The 9562-nt window shown below is 47.8% G+C and overlaps 1 protein-coding gene and 1 pseudogene across 1 annotated transcript in view; both read left to right on the forward strand.

The window, feature by feature from the left end:
- The window catches only part of nnt2 (nicotinamide nucleotide transhydrogenase 2), a 34910-nt gene that overhangs the window by 529 nt on the left and 24819 nt on the right, over positions 1-9562 (forward strand). The window lies entirely within an intron of this gene.
- LOC143700769 (uncharacterized) lies at positions 554-3642 on the forward strand (annotated as a pseudogene).

Here is a 9562-nt window from a genome sequence, read left to right on the forward strand (position 1 = left end):
AGTGTTGATGTCCGAACACATGTGAGTTGGTGTTTCTGTGGCGCAGATTAGAGAGGTCAGTTAAAGGAGAAGTGTGCGTCGCATGTCACTTCCCTTTGGCTCATGCATGCGTCGGGCGCAAGGGCACTGGATCTCTGCCAATGAGATACTTATGATGTCCGCTGCCGCGCTCTGATTGGTTGTCGCCACGCCAATTATAGAGAGAAATGTGTTAGCTGATCCGCTGGTGACGCTGGGTATCTGTGTGTGGACAAAATGTTCCCACTGTTGCATTATAAAGTAGACAGAAAAAAGCATTGTGGGAGTTACACACCTCACAGAAACATATGCAGAGCCTCGAAATCACTTTCAAAGGCCCCCAATTATCAGAATTATGAGAAAAAAAAGTCAGAATCGCATCAGAAAAAAAGTCAGAATCGTAAGAAAAAAAAGTCAGAGTTGGGAGGAAAAAAGTCAGTTGCGAGGGAAAAAGTCAGAGTTGCGGGGAAAAAAGTCAGAAAAAAAGTCAGAGTTGCGAGGAAAAAAGTCAGAAAGAAGTCAGTTGCGATGAAAAAAGTCAGAAAAAAGTCAGAGTTGCGAGGAAAAAAGTCAGAAAGAAGTCAGAGTTGGGAGGAAAAAAGTCAGAGTTGCGGGGAAAAAAGTCAGAAAAAAGTCAGAGTTGCGAGGAAAAAAGTCAGAAAGAAGTCAGTTGCGATGAAAAAAGTCAGAAAAAAGTCAGTTGCGGGGAAAAAAGTCAGAAAAAAGTCAAGAGTTGCGAGGAAAAAAGTCAGAAAAAAGTCAAGAGTTGCGAGGAAAAAAGTCAGAAAAAAGTCAGGGTTGCGAGGAATAAAGTCAGAAAGAAGTCAGAGTTGCGAGGAAAAAAGTCAGTTGCGAGGAGAAAAGTCAGAAAAAAGTCAGAGTTGCGAGGAATAAAGTCAGAAAAAAGTCAAGAGTTGCGAGGAAAAAAGTCAGAAAAAAGTCAGTTGCGAGGAAAAAAGTCAGAAAAAAGTTAGTTGCAAGGAAAAAAGTCAGAAAAAAGTCAGTTGCGAGGAAAAAAGTCCGAAAAAAGTCAGTTGCGAGGAAAAAAGTCAGAAAAAAAGTCAGTTGCGAGGAAAAAAGTCAGTTGCGAGGAAAAAAGTCAGAAAAAAGTCAGAGTTGCGGGGAAAAAAGTCAGAAAAAAGTCAGTTGCGGGGAAAAAAGTCAGAAAAAAGTCAGTTGCGGGGAAAAAAGTCAGAAAAAAGTCAAGAGTTGCGAGGAAAAAAGTCAGAAAAAAGTCAGAGTTGCGAGGAAAAAAGTCAGAAAAAAGTTAGTTGCAAGGAAAAAAGTCAGAAAAAAGTCAGTTGCGAGGAAAAAAGTCAGAAAAAAGTCAGTTGCGAGGAAAAAAGTCATTTGCGAGGAAAAAAGTCGGAAAAAAGTCAGTTGCGAGGAAAAAAGTCGGAAAAAAGTCAGAGTTGCGGGGAAAAAAGTCAGAAAAAAGTCAGTTGCGTGGAAAAAAGTCAGAAAAAGTCAGAGTTGCGAGGAAAAAAGTCAGAAAGAAGTCAGAGTTGCGAGGAAAAAAGTCAGAAAAAGTCAGAGTTGCGAGGAAAAAAGTCAGAAAAAAGTCAGTTACAAGGAAAAAAGTCAGAAAAAAGTCAGAGTTGCGAGGAAAAAAGTCAGAAAAAAGTCAGTTACAAGGAAAAAAGTCAGAAAAAAGTCAGTTGCTAGGGAAAAGTCAGAAAAAAGTCAGAGTTGCGAGGAAAAAAGTCAGAAAAAGTCAGAGTTGCGAGGAAAAAAGTCAGAAAGAAGTCAGAGTTGCGAGGAAAAAAGTCAGAAAGAAGTCAGAGTTGCGAGGAAAAAAGTCAGAAAAAGTCAGAGTTGCGAGGAAAAAAGTCAGTTGCGAGGAAAAAAGTCAGAAAGAAGTCAGAGTTGCGGAGAAAAAAGTCAGTTGCGAGGAAAAAAGTCAGAAAGAAGTCAGAGTTGCGAGGAAAAAAGTCAGAAAGAAGTCAGAGTTGCGAGGAAAAAAGTCAGAAAAAAGTCAGAGTTGCGAGGAAAAAAGTCAGAAAAAAGTCAGAGTTGCGGAGAAAAAAGTCAGAGTTGCGAGGAAAAAAGTCAGTTGCGGGGAAAAAAGTCAGAAAAAAGTCAGAGTTGCGAGGAAAAAAGTCAGAAAAAAGTCAAAGTTGCGAGGAAAAAAGTCAGAAAAAAGTCAGAGTTGCGGAGAAAAAAATGTCAGAGTTGCGAGGAAAAAAGTCAGAAAAAAGTCAGAGTTGCGAGGAAAAAAGTCAGAAAAAAGTCAAAGTTGCGAGGAAAAAAGTCAGAAAAAATGTCAGAGTTGCGAGGAAAAAAGTCAGAAAAAAGTCAGAGTTGCGAGGAAAAAAGTCAGAAAAAAGTCAAAGTTGCGAGGAAAAAAGTCAGAAAAAGTCAGAGTTGGGGGGAAAAAAGTCAGAAAAAAGTCAAAGTTGCGAGGAAAAAAGTCAGCAAAAGTCAGAATTGCGAGGAAAAAAGTCAGAAAAAGTCAGAGTTGCGAGGAAAAAAGTCAGAAAAAAGTCAGAGTTGCGGGGAAAAAAGTCAGAAAAAAGTCAAAGTTGCGAGGAAAAAAGTCAGAGTTGCGGAGAAAAAAGTCAGAGTTGCGAGGAAAAAAGTCAGTTGCGGGGAAAAAAGTCAGAAAAAAGTCAGAGTTGCGAGGAAAAAAGTCAGAAAAAAGTCAAAGTTGCGAGGAAAAAAGTCAGAAAAAAGTCAGAGTTGCGGAGAAAAAAGTCAGAGTTGCGAGGAAAAATTCAGAAAAAAGTCAGAGTTGCGGAGAAAAAAGTCAGAGTTGCGAGGAAAAAAGTCAGAAAAAAGTCAGAGTTGCGAGGAAAAAAGTCAGAAAAAAGTCAGAGTTGCGAGGAAAAAAGTCAGAAAAAAGTCAAAGTTGCGAGGAAAAAAGTCAGAAAAAGTCAGAGTTGGGGGGAAAAAAGTCAGAAAAAAGTCAAAGTTGCGAGGAAAAAAGTCAGCAAAAGTCAGAATTGCGAGAAAAAAAGTCAGAAAAAAATCAGAGTTGCGGGGAAAAAAGTCAGAAAAAAGTCAAAGTTGCGAGGAAAAAAGTCAGAGTTGCGGAGAAAAAAGTCAGAGTTGCGAGGAAAAAAGTCAGTTGCGGGGAAAAAAGTCAGAAAAAAGTCAGAGTTGCGAGGAAAAAAGTCAGAAAAAAGTCAAAGTTGCGAGGAAAAAAGTCAGAAAAAAGTCAGAGTTGCGGAGAAAAAAGTCAGAGTTGCGAGGAAAAAAGTCAGAAAAAAGTCAGAGTTGCGGAGAAAAAAGTCAGAGTTGCGAGGAAAAAAGTCAGAAAAAAGTCAGAGTTGCGAGGAAAAAAGTCAGAAAAAAGTCAGAGTTGCGAGGAAAAAGTCAGAGTTGCGAGGAAAAAAGTCAGAAAAAAGTCAGAGTTGCGAGGAAAAAAGTCAGAAAAAAGTCAAAGTTGCGAGGAAAATTCTCAGTTGCGGGGAAAAAAGTCAGAAAAAAGTCAGAGTTGCGGAGAAAAAAGTCAGAGTTGCGAAGAAAAAAGTCAGTTGCGGGGAAAAAAGTCAGAAAAAATTCAAAGTTGCGAGGAAAAAAGTCAGAAAAAAGTCAGAGTTGCGGAGAAAAAAGTCAGAGTTGCGAGGAAAAAAGTCAGAAAAAAGTCAAAGTTGCGAGGAAAAATCTCGACTCGGTTACTAACGTAACCTCGGTTCCCTGAGAGGAGGGAACGAGTATTGCGTAAGTAGCTTACGCTATGGGAAAACTCCTTTTCTCGAGAATATTGAAGTCTTTATGTAAAAAAGTCAGAGTTGCGGAGAAAAAAGTCAGAGTTGCGAGGAAAAAAGTCAGTTGCGGGGAAAAAAGTCAGAAAAAAGTCAGAGTTGCGAGGAAAAAAGTCAGAAAAAAGTCAAAGTTGCGAGGAAAAAAGTCAGAAAAAAGTCAGAGTTGCGGAGAAAAAAGTCAGAGTTGCGAGGAAAAAAGTCAGAAAAAAGTCAGAGTTGCGGAGAAAAAAGTCAGAGTTGCGAGGAAAAAAGTCAGAAAAAAGTCAGAGTTGCGAGGAAAAAAGTCAGAAAAAAGTCAGAGTTGCGAGGAAAAAGTCAGAGTTGCGAGGAAAAAAGTCAGAAAAAAGTCAGAGTTGCGAGGAAAAAAGTCAGAAAAAAGTCAAAGTTGCGAGGAAAATTCTCAGTTGCGGGGAAAAAAGTCAGAAAAAAGTCAGAGTTGCGGAGAAAAAAGTCAGAGTTGCGAAGAAAAAAGTCAGTTGCGGGGAAAAAAGTCAGAAAAAATTCAAAGTTGCGAGGAAAAAAGTCAGAAAAAAGTCAGAGTTGCGGAGAAAAAAGTCAGAGTTGCGAGGAAAAAAGTCAGAAAAAAGTCAAAGTTGCGAGGAAAAATCTCGACTCGGTTACTAACGTAACCTCGGTTCCCTGAGAGGAGGGAACGAGTATTGCGTAAGTAGCTTACGCTATGGGAAAACTCCTTTTCTCGAGAATATTGAAGTCTTTATGTAAAACGCATTGCAGCTGCACAGCTGACAGCAATGAACGAAGGCAGCTCGGTCATTGGCTGTGCTGCGGCAACTTGCTCGAACCAATGACGGGGCGACTCTGAATGCGCGACCAATGAGCGCGCTTCGCGCCCGCGCGCGTCAGAGCCCGCCAAGATGGGCGTGGCCAAGAGCTATATATTGGGCGCCCCGTCATGAGAGTTCTTTAGGTTAAAACGACTGAAGCGAACTAACCAAGCACAAGCACGGCAGCTTACGCAATACTCGTTCCCTCCTCTCAGGGAACCGAGGTTACGTTAGTAACCGAGTCGTTCCCTTTCGAGAGGTCTCTCCTATTGCGTAAGTAGCTTACGCTATGGGAACACCATGCAAAACGCCGTGCGTGCTGAACTTCGCCTTATGATAGCCAGAGGCAGGTGCCTGAGCTAAAAAAGCAAAGTTATCATCCAACTAGCCGGCAGAGGCGAGCTTTATATGTGGGAAAGAATACAGAGCGGCTAGAAGGCGCTCAGTGTGACACAAGCACATACATAATCTAGATACGAACTCGTAGTTCAACTAGCATCATGCTGATAGTACATTGGAATGCAGTGTCGGGACCTGTAGGTTGTAGAACCTGATAAATGTGGACGGTGAGGCCCAGCCTGCCGCCGCACAAATATCCTCGATCGGTATCCCGCTCGACCATGCCCAGGAAGAAGCCACACTCCTGGTGGAGTGTGCTTTGACTCCCCAGGGGCATTGAAGTCCCTTAGCTTCATAAGCCAGCGCTATAGCTTCAACTATCCAGTGAGAGATTCTCTGCTTTGAAACGGCGGAACCTTTCGTACGGCCGCCAAAGCATACAAACAGTTGTTCTGTCTGTCTGAATAGGGCAGAACGCTCCAAATACACTCTGAGAGCCCTAACGGGGCAGAGTAGATTAGCGTCGTGTTCGTCTGCTGGGGACGATAGCGCAGTTAGGGAGATAACCTGTGCTCTGAAGGGAGTGGTGAGCACTTTAGGAATATACCCATGTTTCGGTCTAAGGACGACCCTGCAGTCGTTAGGTCCGAATTCTAGGCAGGCAGCGCTTGTCGAAAGCGCGTGCAGGTCGCCCACTCTCTTGACCGAGGCGAGTGCCAGCAAGAGCGCAGTCTTGAGCGAGAGCTGTTTAAGGTGCACGGTTCGGAGTGGTTCGAACGGAGGCCCTTTAAGAGCGTCTAGGACAGTAGCTAGGTCCCAGATCGGCACTGAGGGGGGGCGTGAAGGGTTCATCCTCCTAGCGCCCCTTAGGAAACGAATAATTAGGTCGTTTCTTCCCAATGGACGTTCCATTACAGGGTCGTGTGATGCTGTGATGGCCGCCACATATACTTTGAGCGTGGAGGGGGCGCGGCCCGCCTCCAGAAGCCCTTGTAGAAAAGCGAGTACGTTCGTAATCTCGCATGTTTCAGGGTTCAGGCCCTTGGCATTACACCAGACACTGAACACTTTCCATTTCTGGGCATATAAGCGTCTCGTGGAGGGCGCCCGCGCCTCAGCGATGGTTTTTAGTGCTCCGCTCGTGAGGTTCCTGGGAACCCGTTGAGGGGCCATGCATGAAGGGCCCACAGATCGGGGCGGGGATGAAATATCATCCCGTTGGCCTGACTGAGGAGGTCTGGCCTCAGTGGAATCGGCCGTGGTGCAGATTGCATTTGCATCAGATCTGGAAACCATGTTTGGTTCTTCCAGAGTGGGGCTATCAGCAGCACTGCGTTTTTCTCCTCTCTGACCCGACTGATGACCTGCGGTAGCATCGCGATCGGGGGAAAGGCATATAAGGGACGGCTCGGCCAGCTCTGGGCGAGCGCATCCATGCTTTTCGTGAAGAAAAGAGGGCAGTGCGCGTTCTCCTTGGAGGCGAAGAGGTCGATCTCCGCTTTGCCAAAGGTTTTCCATAACCAGTGAATCGTCAGCGGGTTGAGAGCCCATTCTCCTGGGAGAATTTTGTCTCTGGATAGCATGTCCGCCCCCTGGTTCAGGGCACCTGGCACATGCGCTGCTCTCAGCGAGCGCAAGTTGTGCTGGGACCATAAAATGAGTCTCCTGGCCATTGAATGCATGGAGCTCGACCTGAGTCCACCCTGGCGATTTATGTACGATACTACCGTCATGTTGTCCGTTCGGACCAAGACGTGTTCGTTTCTCAGCTGTGGGAGCAGGGCTCTGAGAGCCAAAGCGACCGCTTTCATTTCCAGACAGTTTATGTGTAGGCGCTTCTCCGGGTTTGACCAAAAGCCGGAGACAGGCCTGCCCTCGTAAAGGGCCCCCCAACCTATTTTGGAGGCATCTGTCGTTATCATCTTTCTCCTTGTGTTCACACCCAGACTCACGCCTGACTGGTACCAGTCGGCGGCTTTCCAGTGCGTCAGGGCTTTTATACAGCCGTGGTTCGCTCTGATTAAAAGGTGGCCCGAACGCCACGCGTGAGTAGGGACGCGGCTCTTGAGCCAGCGTTGGAGAGGGCGCATATGCAACAATCCTAGCTGGAGTACGGCCGATGCTGAGGCCATGAGACCGAGCATCCTCTGAAACCGCTTGACGGGGGCGAGCGCGCCCGCTCTGAATGATGTTGCAAGGCGCCGGATGGTGAGCGCGCGCTCTGATGAGAGACGCGCTGTCATTTGCATCGAGTCTAGAACTATTCCCAGGAAAGAAATCCTCTGGCTGGGAGATAGTATGCTTTTTGCAAAATTGATTCTTAGACCCAGGCATTCTAAATGGCTGATAATCCAAGATCTGTGTGTTATTAACTGACTCTCTGATTGTGCTAGAATCAGCCAATCGTCGAGATAATTCAGTATTCGCACTCCCCTTCGCCTTAGGGGGGAAAGTGCTGCATCCATACATTTCGTGAATGTACGGGGAGCCAGGGACAGGCCGAACGGAAGTACTGTGTACTGGTACGACTGTCCCTCGAAAGCGAATCTCAGAAACGGCCTGTGATGAGGCGCTATTGGAATGTGAAAGTAAGCATCTTTCAGATCCACTGAGAGAAACCAATCTCCTGGGCGTACTTGCGCGAGGATATGCTTGGTTGTTAACATTCTGAACGAGCGAATCATTAGTGCTTTGTTCAGGTGTCTGAGATCTAGGATGGGGCGGAGACCGCCATCCTTTTTCGGGACGAGAAAATAGCGGCTGTAAAAACCTGCCTCGCTCAGAGAGGGGGGAACAGTTTCCACAGCGCCCTTTTCTATTAGTTTGCGCACCTCGGTGCGTAGAACATGTGAGCACTCTTTTCTCACTTTCGTCTCGACCACAGTCGTAAAACGTGGTGGTCTGCGAGCGAACTGGAGCGAGTATCCGTGCTTTACTATATTCAATACCCATTTCGGCATATCTGGAATATTTTCCCATGCCGCTGCGTGTACAGATATGGGCTGAATACAGGCTAGGGGCGGGCCGCTGTGACGCAGGGACCCGGCCAGCGAATCGCCTGAGCTCATAGCTCTCAGAGGCGCGGGCGCGCGCTGAGCAGCTGAGTGAATGGGCGCGTGTGTGATTACAGCAGCGCGCGCTGTGTCTGTAAAACTCGCAGCTTGGGCTGGGGTTGTGTTTGACACTGTAAGGACAGTGTTTATAAGTGGGGGTGCATAAACAGTGGTAGGCACACGCGTCATTTTTATAATGTTTCCCGCTTTTACTGGGGATGAATTTATAACTGTGTGAACAGTGCTTGTGTGTAGTGGTGCGTACATGACCGTAGGCACGTGATCTACATTCATGGGGTGCGCAGCTTGAGCTGGGAATGAATTTGGCACTGTTTTGACAGTATCTGGGAATGCACACTTTGTGGGCATGTGAACCCTTAGTGACACAGGCAGAAAAAGACTCTTTTTGTGTTTTCTGTGCGTCGCCGTAAAAACGGCGTTTGTTTGCAGGTGAGCGAGCTCTGTGACTGGCCCATTGACTGCTGTATGAACATATCCAGCCGCCTGTAAGGGGACTGGGTAATGCTTGAGCTTTTGCAGAGAGAGTGGTCCGGCTTTTGCGAGACACGCACTCTCTCTTTTCATTCTTGTGGCTAGGACGGCTTTCGAGGCTCGGGGTTCAGCACAATCTTGGGCCGAGGACCCCGTCGCTCAGAAGGCGGCTTGCGGTTGCGAGAGCGCGAGCGGCGTCGAGCGTCAGCCTGAGGCGCGGGCTGAGAGGCGGTGGGGGCTGTTCTAGCCCGCTGCGGCTGCGGCGGCCTCTGTCTGCTCTGCGATGAGCTGGAGCGCTTGGGCAGGAAATGCCGCATAGCTTGTGAAGCATTCTGGGCCTCAGTGAAGCGTTCGGCGAAACCCTTAACCGCCGGTCCAAACAGCCCGCTGGTGGAGATAGGCGCGTCGAGAAATGGCGCCTTATCCGCGTCCTTCATCTCAGTCAGAGTCAACCACAGATGGCGCTCGAGAACAGTCAAATTAGCCATGGCACGGCCGATAGACTGGGCGGTGGCCTTCGTGGCTCGCAGGGCTATGTCAGTCGCGCTGCGTAGGTCCTTAAAGGCTTTGGGTTCGGGGCCAGACTCGTCCATAGAGCGGAGAAGCTTGGCTTGGAACACTTGAAGTACCGCCATAGAGTGAAGCGCTGATGCAGCTTGGCCGGCGGCGGCGTAGGCGCGACCGGCGAGAGCTGAAGTAGTGCGGCAGGGCTTCGAGGGGTGGGAAGCTTTGGCTTTCCATCCGGTGGTGGAGGGCGGGCAGAGATGATTGGCCACGGCCTCCTCGAGGGGCGGTGTTCCCTCGTAGCCTCTTTCCTTCGCGCCGTCCACAGAGGAGAGCGAGGAAGAAAAAGAAGGCTTTAGGCGCGCAGAGTGGGGGGCTTTCCACGACTTGGTGAGTTTGTCGTGAACTTCCGGGAAGAAGGGAGAAGGCCTTTGCCGAGGGGCCTGCTGGCGCCCCTGCAGAAACCACTCATCCAGTCGGCTCCGGGTTGGTTCTTCGGGAGAAGACCAATCGAGCCCGAGGTCTTCCACGGCCTTAGAGAGAACGCGGATAATCTCGCTATCCATAGTGGAGCCCCCGCTCGCGCTAGCTAGCGTCGACGGGGCGGGGTCGAGAGTGGAGCCCGGCCAGTCGTCCGATGCAGCGTCGATTGACAAGCTGTCAT

This window comes from Siphateles boraxobius, unplaced genomic scaffold (genome assembly GCF_051911475.1).
Source record: "Siphateles boraxobius isolate OS27281-9 unplaced genomic scaffold, OSU_SipBor_1 32, whole genome shotgun sequence".
NCBI classification, from domain to species: domain Eukaryota; kingdom Metazoa; phylum Chordata; class Actinopteri; order Cypriniformes; family Leuciscidae; genus Siphateles; species Siphateles boraxobius.